The 16,892-nt window shown below is 37.5% G+C and overlaps 1 protein-coding gene across 4 annotated transcripts in view; it reads right to left on the bottom strand.

Annotated features, from left to right (window-relative positions):
• The window catches only part of CBLB (Cbl proto-oncogene B), a 132,538-nt gene that overhangs the window by 101,498 nt on the left and 14,148 nt on the right, over positions 1-16,892 (bottom strand). The gene's annotated exons all lie outside the window — the stretch shown is intronic.

Consider the following 16,892-nt stretch of genomic DNA (forward strand, 5'->3'; position numbering starts at 1 on the left):
AGCTATGACTGCTCCCTGTAAGAACCAAAATAAAAGGCAGGAGATGGACCTTCCCCCAAACTTGTGAGGAAAACAATTGATTTGTTTTCTCTCTCTCTTCCCCCCACCTCCCCTTTTCTTTTCTCTCCCAGCCCCCTCCAGTCCCTGGGCAACCGGCTGCAGGTGGCCCTGCTTGAGCAGAGGGGCTGAGCCAGATGATCTCTGGAGAACCCTTCCAACCTCAAGCATTCTGTCGTTCTCAGTTATGTAAGTCCTAAGATCAGCACGTCCACTGGAAACACAAGTCTGACAAGACGTAAAATTGAAGAATTGACTCTCCAACACTAACAATTGCTTTTTCAGAAAAAGACTGAATTTCCATTATAGAAAGGTAACTAAATTAATATCAACTCAAAAAGGAGTAAAAGATGAATAAGATTCCCATGAGAGTCAATTCACGAGCTATGTGAATCAAAGTTTGAAACTAGTTTCTGCGTATCCCCAACTTTGTCCCAATCTGTTCAGGAACCGCAGTCCAGCTGGGAGCATTCCTCCACTGAAAATGGAGACACTCAACACGATATGCTGCAGCATTCCCTGCACTCAGGCAGGCACAGCAACAACAGCCGAGGCAAGGAGAACCATTTCTGTTCTTAGGGCAAGATCATTTTTGAGAACAGCATTTCTTCATTCAGTACTGCTGAAGACAAAGTTCAGTGTGACCTTTGGAAATAAAAATTACACCATAAAAAAAAAAATCAAGGCCTGTTCAATTTAGTTTTAAAACATTCACTCCCTCCTCACAGACATTTGATTACTCAGATATAAAAGCAGCAGTACGAATATAGGTTTAATCATGAATGAGTCACTAATGCCTATTGCTCAACGTGGCACCTTTTTCACATCTGCCACAAAACATTGTATCTTACCTCTACTACATATAATTAACTCCAAAATGCTCTATTTCCAGTTACTGTAGCAGATACTAAGTTTATTCTCCTGTTTTCAAGCAGTTAAACAAATGTTTACAACTGATTAAGTCCACTTACTCTTGCTCTGTTCAAGAAACAAAACCAGAAAAATCTAAGTTTTTGTGGAAATTTAGTTAGGTACTGTGGTTCTACTGTTATTCATTATATCCACTATGTGTATGCATGATGCCAGGCAATGTCTGAAGAGTTTTTAATCCAGCTTGGCAACCACCACATGAAAAGCAAATCTGCCCTAGTAACTCTACGTCTAACGTGCTAGTTCCTCCAGGAAAGATTGCCCTGGTTTTACAGCAAATCCCTACATCAGAAAGGGATTCAATAGAGTCAAATACCTTCTTATGTATCCTCCCCTTTCTAATCAAAATACAGAGGCAACAAAACCTTTAGCATGATACAGTAATACAAAAATTGAAGCAGGAGTTTGAAGATCTGGAGACACTGTTCCTGGCACTGCAATGAACAAACTACACAATCCTAGCAAAATTACTGTCACACCTCCCTGTATCTCAATTTGCACAATTTCTAGTTGAAGAAAACACAAAAATGCTTTTAGAGTTAAGAATTAAATACTGTATGAAAGCAAGGAATATGATCAAAATCCCACTTCTACTTATTTCACACATAACACTAACAGTTTGTGCAATATATATCAACCACTGGGGCCCGAGGGTGGAAATCACATGCTTCAGAATCCTTGTCTACGTGCTAGATGCTATTAGATATGATCATGTATCAACTTTCAGAAATACAACGCAACAATTACTTAAAAATACTATTTAAAAAACAAGTCTGCATATGCATTTATCTTTCATCAAATTTCAGATGGACATGACAACATGTATGTAACTGATATGCATAAACTAATTCCTCATATAAACTTATTATTCAAATAATTATGCAAAGTTTAAACAGGAGAGTTTTTTTTTAAAAAAAAAAAACAAACTTAATCCTAGAAAACTACTTTGCCAAGTCAAATTTTAAAGTTTAGAGCAACTGCATCTCCAACAGTGAGGTAAGTAATATAAAACCAAGAACCATAGAATGCAGCTCTCTGTTATGAATATTTGTGTTAGCTGAGGGGATTTCCCCACACCCTCCAATTCAAAACAGTTCAGTGGGAAAAAAGCAAAAGCTCAACTTCTTACACCCTTAATATGACCTCTCAGTCAATATAACAGGTAGAGCAGAACTTTGCTAATTCAAATACATTGGGATAATACCACCTTTCAAAGGAGCAAAAGTGTATGTTGCGAAATTGCAATACATATATTCTTCAGATATGTTATCGAGGTTGTCTTTGCCCTGAAAACGAGCGTATTTTACCCTGCAAACCAGAAGACGCACTGACTTCCAAAAGCATGCCCTAACAACAAACAGTCTTCAGACAGAATGGCGGCAGGAGCAGCAGAGGCAGCAGTTCAGACGGGCAGGATCTCACTGTTCATAAGATTTTGGGACAACCATTGTCCAGCATTCCCCTTACAACTTGTGGTGTGGGACAGAGAAAATGAAACCAAAGCACTTCAGTTATGCCACTTCAGTTAAGTTAAAAAAGAACACAAGACAAATTAGAACTTTACTGCTGGGTAAATTAGATTTGAATAGACATTCAGCTGTCTAATAAACCTTATTTAGTTCTTCACTGTGAAGAACACTCAAACCCTTCAACTGGCTTTGACTTAACAGAGGTGGATAAACTTAGTTCGTTCTCCGATTTACCCACAAATTCCAGATTAAATAGATACCATAAGCCAAATGGAATCAAATTAAATTACACACATTGAAACACTCCTTGGAGAGAGAGCTATTGACTGTGAATGTTGATTTTTCAGTAACAGAACACTGAGGTCACATATAGCAAGGGGAAATTAAGACATGTCCAGTCACACAGACAGCATTTTGTGTGTTCTCCTTGTGAACTCTGTTAATAAAACTGATCAACTATTCTAAATGACTGAGACTCTATCCATAAAAAGAAGATTCAGGGAGAAGGGAATCTGAGGAGTTACTTGTTTTTATACAAACTAAATAGCTGATCATGGGCTACTAAACTTACAACCTTGTAACAGAAAACAGAATAATGCTGTTCATGTTTACTGTTTTTTGCCAAAAAGTCACAGGCCACAAAGTTATCAGATTCAAATGTGGGTCAGTCAGGACTTCATGTATTTTCCCCCTCCTTGACTCTTTGCCTGCAGGCTTTTATGCTTCTACCCGCTCTGGCCATACCTAACACACTTTAAAACTGTTACTCACAAGAGCAGCACAAAGCCAAATGTAATATACCCCAGCTCTGACTGCACTAAATTCAGCCCACTTACTTACAGAGGGGTAGAAGTAAACTGGTCTTATTTTAGCATTCATCTCTATGATATTGCTTTGTTCCATGCTTTACAAATAGAATTTCAAATGAATTTGCAGCTTTAATATCTCATTAATACTTTGTTAGGACCAGAACAGTGAGGAAAGGTTTCTGCTATTTAATTTGGAAAGCACAAATTTAGGCTGCATCAAGTAGTTATCCTCTAGTGGTTCATTTGCAAATTTCTCCAAATTATACTAGACAGGGCACATATTGAATTGAGAAGCAAAGCAAAACTCCCAGCGCAATCAAGCATCTAAGTTAAAAAGCTAAAGTGCGGTTGTTTAAAAATAAATCTGTGAACCTAAAAATCTAACTACCCTTTGTAACACCACTTTGAAGAGGTAAAGTACTATACAAATAAAACTGCCACTCAAATATTAACAACATCAAAAAGAATAAAGTAAGCTCTCTGTGAAGGTCTGGTGAACACTTGCCGGACTAACAAAAGAGAAATGTATTCTAATTATTCAAAGATGAAAGAGTATCTATTTAAACGCATGTGATTGTTTGAATAGCCCTTGATGGAACAGCATTAGCACTACCTATTTCTCTCCATTATAGGCTAAAGAGTATGTAAAATCTCAACTGCCAGTGTAAAACTACGTTATATCACTGCAGTCACAGACAGCTGTATTTGCTGACTGTATTATTTTTCCTCCCCAGGGTGCCATACATTCATCCTAAATTCACAGGGGAATCCAGCCTTGTGGAAGGGGAAACCCTGGGGACATTTTAGCAACGCTGTGGTGGGGAGCGAAGGCTAATCATGAAAATGAGGCAGAACTATTACAATGGGAGCTCCAGGGCATGCAGGACTCATACAGAAATGAAAGTAGTAGTAAAATAAGAAATATCACCAATCCAAGGCTACTTGAACAACTTTTTTTTGTTATCATGATGGGTATGTGCTTTACCATCCAGCTAGTTGCATTTGAATGGAGTATGCCGTTATAAATAAAAAGTATTTTCTAATATTAAATCCAGAAAATGTATGGTCTTCATGAAAAATACCAGAAGGATACACAAAACCAGTACATTATCAAGTACAGTTTGTTAAGCAGAATCAAATCTATATGGAATTTAAATAACTCTCAAACTCGCAGAATCTTTTCAAACACTCACAGACTTCCATATGCATCCATCACTGTTCCAATATTATTAGATGGTATCTTAAAGAATAAAGGCCTAGAAGAAATTTGATTTTGTCTTAAATTACTGCAAGTTGCTTCCATCTTTGATGTGGAGCATTCAGAGGAAACATGTAAATATGAGCACAGGCATCAGACATAGGAATTTAGTCAGATATCAGTGAAGTCCAATGTTAAAATGATAGAAGCACTTACAAACATGAACAAATTAAGGAAACAATCAAATTCTGCAGATAGATGGAGAAAATTAGGACACAGACTACCTGAGTCTTCTAATAACATTTATGACAATCATCCTGCAAAGGTATTTACTGCAGAACACAGTATTTGCTGACCATCTATGCATATATATTGCACTCCTAATTTAGAGCTTTACAAGATTTAATGCCTTAGCGGCCTGTAGACTACATTACAGCCACACAATTTTCTTGCACTAACATTAAAAGGAACTCAGACTACAGTGATTCATCTAATCAGAAGGGCAGTTGAATAGTGTACCCAACACGTTAACATGCCTCGAGCTCTGCTGGCTACCTGATTACATCCAAGTCCAGGTCATCACCTAGATCATTCTTCCCCCTGCAACCTCTACCCACCCCCAAAAAAGGCCAAAAGGTTACACTACTGTTTGTTTCAGTATTTAACCTCTCCAGCTCACAAAGGAGGCTAAGCTCTTGCAATGTCTAATGGGCTCGGCAGCCTTCGTAGTCAAAGTTTCAGGTTCCAGAAGATTCTCTGAAGTTTGGGGGGTTTTGTTGGTTGGTTGGTGGGAGTGCGTTAACAGGGGATTCAGAACAGAAACAGGAAATCTCATGTTGCTGTCAATTCAATATTTCTTTACAATGGGTGTCAATGTGTTGGTGTTTCCTAAGGAAGGCACAGAAACTAAATAAAAGGTCAGCAATTTGCATATTTGCTGTCACTATGCAAATTAACTGATATATTGCTCATTTAGTTCCTCTCAAGACATTCAAGCAAGCCATGAGTAGGACTCACTCCATATAAAACAATAATTAGAAGGATAATCTACCACTGCACAAACATGGGACCACCTATCTGGATGTCCTAACACAACCAGTAAAGCTGTACAACAGAACTGTTTTTACAGCGACATCCTCTGCTCACCCACCTTTCCTATCAGGGATGTAGAGAGGACCTCTTTCCAGGGTTGTCCGTTCACAACTTGGATTTCAAAATGTGGAAGAACCTTCATTTGCTGATCTTCAAACTGCAGGCTTGTCTAGCTGGCCTGCTGTTGCTCAAACACGGGCCTATTTACAAAATCATTTGGTGTTTAGATGGAGGGTTTTAGATGGCATTTAACCAAACAGGGCTGAAACCATATTCATTCAAAATAAAACTGCTATTCAGCAGTTATAATCCCATGTAAGTAAATCCCAGGCTTATAAAACACCAACATTTTGGTTATAGCACATAGTTTTTGAAACTATAGCAGCAAGTTATTGTTTAAGCACATAAACTAAATGTCAGAAGTCTGGAAATTTCAAAATCCAATTCGAACTCTGCTCCTCCACAGCCACCCACTTAACTACAGAATCAGCATGTCCTGCCACACAGTTTGCCCTGCTGCATGTATTAAACAAGATGGCTTCCGGATTAGAGAAAGGCTTCTATCAAGAAGATATTACTATTTGGGGGAATACTGTTTAAATGCAAGGAAACCTGCCACAGACATACCCCATTTCTCAGTATATAAAAAAAAGACTAATTTGACATGTAAGGGAGACATCAATTAATTCTAGACTATTACGATGATACAAAGAACCTCAATCAGCCGAAAGAAATTCAGTGAAACTGGAAGTTCCTCACACTCAAACATAATTATTAGAAAAACATCATCACTTTTTAGGCTAAGCAAGTCACAAGACCAAGCGCAAGTCCACCTTATTTTACTAAAAATCTCTTACAATTCTTCAAAAATAGTGGCAACCGCTATAGCTTCAGTTCACTTACTGATAAGCAGTCTTCAGAGTTAAAAAGTAAGAAGAGCCTATCATGCCACCATGCCTCTAGAGATCTTCCATATAATTTGCATACATTAATTTGATTCAGCTTATGTTCACCTGGGAAAAATTCACACTTGAAAACTATGAGGGCTGAGATTGTGTGTAAAGTTCCAACACAGAGACAACTTTCATATGCAGGCTAAAACAAGGCTCTTAAAATAGGGAATTATTCTGGAAATGCTGACACATCTTTAACACTGTGAGTGGGCGCCAATATAATACACACATTGTGTACACATATGTTGCTGTCTTCCTGGGAAGCTTAACTGAAAGCCCACATGGTTGATGTGGGACAGCAGGAATGCCTCTTTGAAAGCACTCATCCTGCTTATTCATAATATCTCAAACGAAACCGAAGGCATATGGTAAAATTATGCCGTTTCACAAAATGGCACTTATGACAGTGAACAATCCTTTTGAATTTTGAATATTATACATTTAAATAAAAACAAATCTTAAGAGCTAGAATTTTTGAGGTCATCAACACAGTTTAATAAACTGAGTTGCATCCATTACGAAAAAACTTATTTTAGTTGTTCTTTTTGTGCTAAAGCACACACCCACTATAGAGGGTCAGACTCCCAGAAGAACAATGAAACAATAGATGGACCATCTGCTGCTACATAAAGCAAACTGAAAATCCAGGAATAGAGTATATGGGAGTTGTACTAAAATCAGCATTACTTTCTATTTTCTTTCACACCAGATTCTTATCTTAGCTAAGCTTTTAAAAACAAAACCAAACAGAAAAGCCACCACACAGGAAAGCTGTGTGAGCGTCCAGGCATAAATGTACAAGGTAAAGTACAACGTGACATGTCCTTTGAGAAATTTTATTTTTCTTCTCTTGGCAACTCTAACCCATACACAAGGTTCCAGTGACAAATATTCTGCCTCCTGCTTATACAGCAAATGGCTGGCATTTATGGAACTGGTGTTCCACAAGGGTACAGAAGGATATGACAGGTATCTTAAATACCACCTCCATGGATATCAACAACTTACACGTCTTCACAGCTGTCAGTTGATTGCACTGTAAGGCTTACTTGTCATTGTACCCCCCCACCCCCAGCTTATTTATGCACGTTAAGCGTAAGACAGTCAAAACTCCCTAATAGGCTTAAAACAAGTGTGAACAAGTAATTGCCCAAGGAAGACTGCCTTGGAAAGACTTGCTGCAGAGTAGAGGATTACCTGAAAAAGAAGTGCAAATAAACAGAGGAATAGTACATATACAATTCTTTTTTTCCTGACAGCTGTTCATAAATTTGGCCTCAAACTGCTGCAACAGATATGATTCTTCTGTTCCGTTATATTGGAAGGATTTAGCCAGTAGATACTTTTACTATGTTATGACAGATACTAGGAGGTGGGTGTTACCCTTTTGTTGCTTTGTATATGTTGAGTAAACATAAGCTACTTTATTTCCCTAATATTTTAGCCATTCATCTCTTCCCCAGCCATCACCCTTCCAGTAGCTGAGCAGGTTGGGCTTATAGGTTTCGAGACAGCATTAATGTCAAAACTCCTTTCAGTCATCCACTCCAATAACAAACTGCATTCCCAGAAATCACAGATTTAATAAAGGACTGATTTTTAAAACAAATATCCAACCTGCCCTCTAAGTCTATTTTAAAATATATTTTAAAATTCTAACAAACTATGTTTATCTTTTACATTGCCCATTACAGTTTAGCATTAGCAATGCTGAATTCATACAGCACAAACAAATGAAAACTCTTAAAAACCCTTAGCCCTTTCGGAAGACCTTTTTATATGGACACGTCCTTTAAGTCACTAAAAAACTGCTATGTGGTGTTCAAACATGTCTCTTCCTGGCATTGGGTTTCATTAAAGAGTATTTCAGAGTGACTGCCAGGACTCATGATCCTCACCCTCACAGAACAGCTTCCTTCCCCCATTTTTTTCTCCCTCCCAATGAAAGTGGAAAAATGAGAGAAAACAAACTACTCTTTCTCAGTGGCACTTAAGACAATTTCATAAGGCAAGGTTCTTTTTAGACAATAATTACTGGCCTGTCAGACAGATATGCGTGTAGTTAATGAAACCACATATGCATAGACTGGAGGACAGCTGCATACCAACTGGGTCACCAGTGATCCATACTACTGAACACCTCCCAGATGAGCACTGCCTTTTTACATTACTGTGCTCTGTAAGCGATTAGAGCCCCATTCCTCATAGGGCATTAATTATGGGGATTAACAGTAAAAGGAAACACATGAACAGGATGTTACGTACTTTTTTTTGGCTTTTTTTTTTTTTTTGCTTTGAATCTTTGTGTATTTGCTACAGCCACGAATTACAGAGTAAAAAGGATATGCAGAGTTCTGAACAAAATAATACTATATAGTCTTCCAGTCTGCTATCCTAAAGAGGGCCATTTAAAAGAGTATAGGGGGAGAGGATCTCAGCCTGCTGACATATGACTTCCTCAGCTAGACAAAAAAAAATTGGCTATATATCCCACATTTTCTGTATTTTCCCAATTGCAGCACAGAACATGCATCATTAAGTTGTAAAAACACTGAAGCATTGGCCACTGGGAATGAGCTGTCAGTAAGATGCAGTTATGAAGTGGATTAAAAATTCATATGAAGTTAGAACAGACACAAGCTGTTATCAGTGCTCCTGTCATCCACCATTACTCTGCTACTATAGCCAAAAAGCATACAACCCTAAGTACTACTCTTTATTCTAGGGAAATCTGAAAGTGCTGCACTGTGAATTAAATGGCGTGACACTTAACAGACATAAATGACCTATGATGATTGAGGTAGCCAGTAAAAAGTAACCTAACTAGAAATAAAGCATAGGCGTCCAGACTCTCTGTTCTAACAAAAATACCAATAAGGCTTGTTAGTTATGACCCACTCGGCACTATCGAGATGACCTAGCAACTGAATATGTACTTTCCATATTTTAGTGTTTCAGAGCTAGGGTTTTTCCTAATATTTTAAAAACAAATACTTGGAAATAATAATAATAATAAAAAGATAAAAACAAACTAAGCTATAACATAGACATCTCCTTTATTGCTAGTATATTAGGCGAGCAGATGTTCTTACCAGAGATTGTCATCACTTTTAATGACAAACAATATTTGGAACACAGGCTCAAGGTTTGTGACATCAACCTCCACTTCAGAATTTTCACAACAGGCTGTATATTTGAACAACAAACAGAAATGTTTTCAGGCTCTATTTGTTGCATTATATCTTCCTTAAACATGCATGACATTTGCAGAGTATTAAATACACTTACACAGCTCTACTCAAGTCTACTGATGGAAGGCTTACATACCATATTTGCCGAAACATACATCTTTGAGTTTAAAGAAACTGTTGATTTTTCTTCTGTCAAAACAAAGCATTCTCCAAAAATAAGAACACTGCACAGGGAGTTTGATATTAAACACTAAATAAAGTACTCTAGTTATATGATCATTTCATTTCAAGAAGTTATGTAATGGCTAATCCTCTGTAGCTCCATAAACCTGTTTAAAATGTGGACATGCAAAAATCTGAAGGTACTTCTCTACATCTTTACACACACTCCCACTAAAGAGTAGTTAGAATTAAAGGTCTGCTCTTGGATATATACCTGTAAGGTCTCACCAATAAATGACTGCTTAAAAAAACCAAAACAAAACAAACATTGTTCTTACAAGTGTTCTTAGGTATGAGATGTTTTATTACTGACCCTGCATTTCATACTTCCCATGACAGACATTCATGACTCAGAATCAACTGAGATGAGTTCAGAGAATATTCTGTTGGCTAAGGACCATTTTCCACTGGAACAGTTTGAAAACAGATGCTAATACGCTTGTCTGTCTTGCATTAATGCCCTTTAACTTGTAACAAGAGAGGCAAATTTTTTCTCATGCAGTCATTTTTTAAACAATACAGTATTGCCCAAAATGTACTATTTTAAGAGTGATAACTAACAAATGAACTTATCTCCTCTTAAAAAGGCAATAATATTTCTGATATAGAGCTAACAAAGGTGTTTGGGGTTTTTTTCAGGACAAATAAAGAGGTTAGCAAAAGCCTTCATGATATCACTAAGGCCTGGCACACACAAAAAGAAACAAACTAAGCTTATTAAAACGTTTCTTGTTTCTTAACGTAACCAAAACTAGAATTTGTCACAGAATAATCCTCTATGCAAGCTGGGGAGTGATCACAGATTTTCTAGTAAGTATGTAGGTTTCAGTTCTTTGAATAAGTTAGTCAACAGATACTAGGAAGAAAAAAAGCAAACACTGGACCCCAGATATGACTAATCTCTGCAAGACACACTTATTTTACTCACTTGTAAACAAGCCCATGAATGCTTTTCTTTCTGCCACCAGTACCCAGGGTCTAATCCAGTCCTGCAATATGCCAAGTACTTTCTGAGAGAATCTAGATATTCTCTACTCTCAGCCATATCAATATAAACAGATACCGTGCAATACGTTGGGTTTGAGCTCAAGAGAAGAAGAGATTGCAATTAATCAGGAGCTTCCATAGCTTATTACTTGGTATTTCTTCCTATCAGGAGACATATTTACCTTATGCAAGGTAGATGCAAAATGGGGACTAATATTTAAAATGAGATATGGTTGAGGATTTTATTTCTTTATAGACATTTGTTCAATATCACAGACAGAACAAATTAAGGCTTTAACTATTACTACTGACAGCTTCACGTAAGAATTGTGGAATAGATAAGGTAATCTTCATATGCATTTTTGCTAGAGAAGATAGGAATCATTTTCCTATTTATTGTTGCTTCAAATATCAAAGCCATATAGTTTCACTATTTTATCTTGGGGAAAAGGAAGACATTGTTTTGTGAACTCTCCCACAATGCTACTGAGTAGAGGGGGAAAAAAAGTAATTAAATTTAATTACTTTTCCCGGTATTTTTCTCCCACTGTACATTCACAGAGCTTGCCAAAGATCAGCTAATAACAGTAAGACTAACTCATCAGGTGGGCTGTGCAGGTTCAGAATGGAGTCCTGATATACATGACGCATCAGATATTATGCTGAAATTACATCTGTGCTGTCTGACCATTCAAGAATAAAAAATGAAGTCCCCTTATAAGAGATCCTCTTACAGAGAGACCACAACAACCTTACCCACACAGAAATTAAATTTAGCTCAATCAACGTGTTACCACTGATTATAGTAATTCATTATATATCCCAAAAATGCTTGTTTCCTACAAATCTGCTACTTTCATGTTTGCCCTTTAGTTTACTGTGGTGTAACACATTTGGAAGAAATACATTAAATCTACCTTTACATCAGACATACCAGAAAAACAGTGAAGTCATAATTATTGTGACCAACTATTACTGAAATGAACTAACATAATTATTTGTTCACCAATGTTCTGATCTGTCAAGATCTTTGCAAGTATACAGTCAATACATTCTTCAAAATATATTTCACTTTGCACAATGTAAAGAATTGGGTAATAAACAGATTATGATTAAGATCATCTATTACAAAACAGGATAGCTCTATAATTCTGACATGGGAAATCTGAGCAAACTATGGTGAAAACACACAATGTTTTATCATGCACTAGAGACAAATACAAAAATATTTCAATAATAAATCCTTTAGCTCTACCTTGGTCACACTCAAAACAGAAAAATTCAAAATGTGTTATTCATCTACATTACAAATGAGATACTGATGACAGTCACCTGGCTCCTTGCTCTGGAAGTTTTATTCCTCATATAAAATCACTTACTGGTTACTTTTTCATTTGTGTTATGTGTTAAGATTGTGCTTCTTTTCAGACACAATTTACTGTTGGTCCTTTCTGTGTGCTTTTTTTTTTTTTATAGTTGCATTCATTGCACAGTCTTTTCTATAAGTATCACATTTTCTTTCAAATCAAGCAAATGATATTCCTGAGCTGGCTCTCAGAGAACATGCTGTTAAATCATTTGGAATTTTTCAATATAAAACAAAAGAAAGAAAGAAACATGCCAACTCATTAATCTTACCAGTAGCAAAACTATTATGTGCAGACAAAAGCAAACCTACTTTCTGAACTAATAATCCTTGTTCCTCCAATATCAATTAATAATATTAAAGCTTTGCCTCACTCTAAAGCATGCATAGTATTATTGTATCATCTGTAAAGACAAAGTTAACTTGAGAATGTGCAGCCACTGATAAAACCCCAAGAATAGAAGGTACTCTGAATGCAACTTACTAAAAAATTATACTAATTCTTTTGTGCCATTTTTAACATGACTAAAATAAATTCACTTAATATTGAAGCAAAGAACAGAATACGAAGAAGAAAAGCTTATTTATGTCAAACAATTACAAAATATTTTAAAAATTCATGAAATTATCAAAGTACTCTCTCTTCTTTACACTTTACATTTCAACGAATGGATCTAGTACTTCCATCCATTATCATCTTCATCAATATCTCATTCTGTCTCTTTGGTTCTGAATTCAGTCAAAATTCGACTGTGTTAGTCAAAACAAATCATTTCACCCCTTTTCAGATTAAGGTTATTGCCTACTCTGTATAGGTTAGTGAAACTTTCTTTACTATAGGTTTGGATACATAGCAAGCATGTCTTCTAGCCTGATTTTTGATCAAGCATTCTTTGGATAAAAAGTTTATCACTATAGCATGTCTGTTTTTATAAACTGGCTTTACTTTACTTTCATCAAAGACAGGCAAAAGAAGTTCTATTAACTAAACAGCAAGCGTACCACTTGAAAGTGATTATTCTCAACTTCCTTTTCATTTCTTTATAGAATAAAAGCAGATTTTTATTCTTTCATGTTTCTAATTTTTAATGAAAAACAATGCCACAGAACATTAGAGAAAGGAAACAATTTATATTTTATAACCTGAAATTAAAATTAGATATGCTTATAAATTTAGACATACATTTCATAAAAATGGACACTTTCTTCTAAAGGCTTTCTCTGTGCTTCTTATTGCATAAGTAGCTGCCATCACCAGGCTAGTTTGAAGGCACCATAAAACAAATACCCAACTGCTGAATATAGAATACTTCTGACATAGAGAAGTGAAGACCATGTTTTTTAAAATTCAACCATGCATTCAAAAGTGAATGATGAAAGATCCCCTCAGGTCCACTACGGGAGCCTTCCTTTCTACACGGTAAATTCAGGAGTCAGTGCTGTCTGTTCTTCAAGAAGATCCTAAAGTTGCTATCTTGATATAGAATCATAGAATCATTTAGGTTGGAAAAGACCTTTAAGATCATCCAGTCCAACCATTAACCTACACTACCAAGTCTACACTAAACCAATCAAGGGTAGACTAGACTAAACCATGTCCCAAAGTGCCACATCTACCCATTTTTTGAACACTTCCAGGGATGGCGACTCCACCACCTCTCTGGGCAGCCTCTTCCAATGCTTGACCACCCTTTCCATAAAGAAATTTTTCCTAATTTCCAACCTAAACCTCCCCTGATACAACTTGAGGCCATTTCCTCTCGTCCTATCGCTAACTACTTGGGAGAAGAGACCAACACCCACCTCACTACAACCTCCTTTCAGGTAGTTGTGGTGAGCAATAAGGTCTCCCCTCAGCCTCCTCTTCTCCAGGCTAAACAACCCCAGCTCCCTCAGCCGCTCCTCATAAGGCCTGTGCTCCAGACCCTTCACCAGCCTTGTTGCCCTTCTCTGGACACACTCCAGCACCTCAGTGTCTTTCTTGTACTGAGGGGCCCAAAACTGGACACAGTATTCCAGGTGCGGCCTCACCAGTGCTGAGTACAGGGGGACAATCACCTCCCTGCTCCTGCTGGCCACACTATTCCTGATACAAGCCAGGATGCTGTTGGCCGCCTTGGCCACCTGGGCACACTGCTGGCTCATGTTCAGCTGGCTGTCGGCCAACACCCCCAGGTCTTTTTCGGCCAGGCAGCTTTCCAGCCACGCTTCCCCAAGCCTGTAGCGTTGCATGGGGTTGTTGTGCCCGAAGTGCAGGACCCGGCACTTGGCCTTGTTGAACCTCATACAGTTGGCCTTGGCCCATTAGTGCAGCCTGTCCAGGTCCCTCTGCAGGGCCATCTTACCCTCCAGCAGATCAACACTCCCACCCAGTTTGGTGTTGTCTGCAAACTTACTGAGGGTGCACTCAATCCCCTCATCCAGATCATCATGTGATCAGCTCAGCTTTATCATACCTAAGAACATAGCTCTATTTAAAGTTGGCAACCATGGCCTGCCTCCCCAAATACAGCTGTTCCCTGTAGAGACCATGCAGACAAGTATGGTGAAGGCATGTGAGAAACTGAGCTGTTATAAAGTACAAATGGGTACTAGTATCCTCCCTGCCAAATCAGAGAAGAGTATTTCCAGACCTCTCTGACTGAGAGTACTGTATTTTCAGAAAACCACCTATTCTTCCCAGCTCATTTTGTCATCCTATATTGCTTTCTAAAGCTGAAATGGAACAATGTAAAAAACTATGTCAGCACAGACATTGCATCAGTCTCATTGTATAATCCTAGTAGTAGAACTGTCATTAGCTTTATCACAAAGGAAATTAATATACAATACATGGAAAGTCTTGAGGACTGATTCCCCATAACCATGCTTTTTAAGAGCTTTCACATCTGCACAAAGCGGGTATAAATGTTATGGCGTCTTAATTTGGCAACATTACCATATACACTTTTCACAGGTATAAACGATTATACAGAGTGCAACTAGGAAGAGATCAGACTGACTGTGTATATCTCTTCACAACCAGCTGAACTCTGCTCAGATGTGACTGTCAACACCGCATTACTTGTTAGAAGATGTTTGAGGGAGACCTTGCACTAACACAGAAAATGCTGCCTGATGTTATAACAGAGTAAAAAGTAAAAGACAAATGAAGTGCACATATTACCCCTCTTCTAGCCAACTATATATGAATCAAAGATCTAAATCAATTATAAGAATTTACAAGCCATTATTTTTTCATTTAGGATCTTTTGTGGTTTAAAATTTTTTGTCTTCCTCTGCAATCTGAATAAATAGTTGCCTTTAACTTATTTTGGTACTAATACTTCTTTTGTTGTCATTTGGTAATACCCTCCCCCAAATAGTAAAGATGATCAGAAACATCTAAAAATTTAAACATTGCCTTACAACAACTGCAGTCACACAGCCTGTTTGCATTTATGTTGAGAACAAGCTGTCATAACACTGCCCTGCCATTTGAAACCTCCACGTGTTTTCACCTGCCCTCTGCAACAGGAGTTTCTTTGTCCAAAAGGTGTGTTTGTGTTAACACTCCTTGTTTAATTTAGACTAGAACCAAAAATAGCAAATGGCCTGTGCTTCACTAAATTTGCATTAAAGCTCAATTACTCATGTGGTTCAGGTACACCAAAGGGTTTCTTAAAGCTGTTTTTGTTCACATCTAAGGAACAGGGAGGGGAGAAGAGCGTGGAAATTCTCACCATAACATAAAAGCTTCCAAAAAAAAACCCAAAACCAACCCACCAAAAACCAGACCTCGCTGCACTTCTTTCTCCCATGCAGCCTCATCCAATTAGTCATACATTCTCTTTTCCTCAGAAGAAGCCTCTTTATTAAAGGTTATTTATTGTAGCCTAGTTCCATGCCCAATTACCATATTATAGGTTACACACTGAAAGAGAAAGTGTCCTCTTTTTTTCTAGGGACTGCACAGGAGTTCAAGCAATGAGTCAACACTCCAGAAGCCTTTCAAACAGAGTAAAGGCAGCTTCTTTTTCTAAAAACCTAGTGAAGGAATCATCTAAAAATATAGGTAAATAAATACAAAAGAGGAAAGGACAAATACTAGATTCTTTTGCCTCAACTTCAGCAAGATTAAAGCAGTCAATATATTTGATCTCTAAAACGTGTTGATATAGCTTAAGTATAGGGCTTTATAGATCGTGTCAGACAACAGATTGATGGTGTGTATAGCCTAACTGTTCAGCTCAGAATTTACTGAAGACCAAAAACTACATAATGCTTGGAAAATGGGACAAATCACAGGATTCTAAGGAGCCAGTAACTTTCACCACAAGATCACAACTTCAAATCCAACCCACTTTCGTGAAGGTTGCCATCCTTAGTGTCCAACAATTACTCAGTTATCTATGTGTTGTTAACCAATAGCCAAAACTGGCTCTATGAAAAGAGCCATTAACATCCTTTTCTTAATCTGTACGTTCTATTTGTCAAAAAAGAAAACCATCAGCCAAAGCAATCTTAGCTTGTCCAGGTAAAAGCACCCCTAATTAAAAATATACTCTCCCTGATCCTTCTCTCAATCAACAAAATCTCCTGTGTCTGGAGACACAAACAAGTTACAAGGCTACCTAAG

Source organism: Pelecanus crispus, chromosome 1 (assembly GCF_030463565.1).
Source record: "Pelecanus crispus isolate bPelCri1 chromosome 1, bPelCri1.pri, whole genome shotgun sequence".
NCBI classification, from domain to species: domain Eukaryota; kingdom Metazoa; phylum Chordata; class Aves; order Pelecaniformes; family Pelecanidae; genus Pelecanus; species Pelecanus crispus.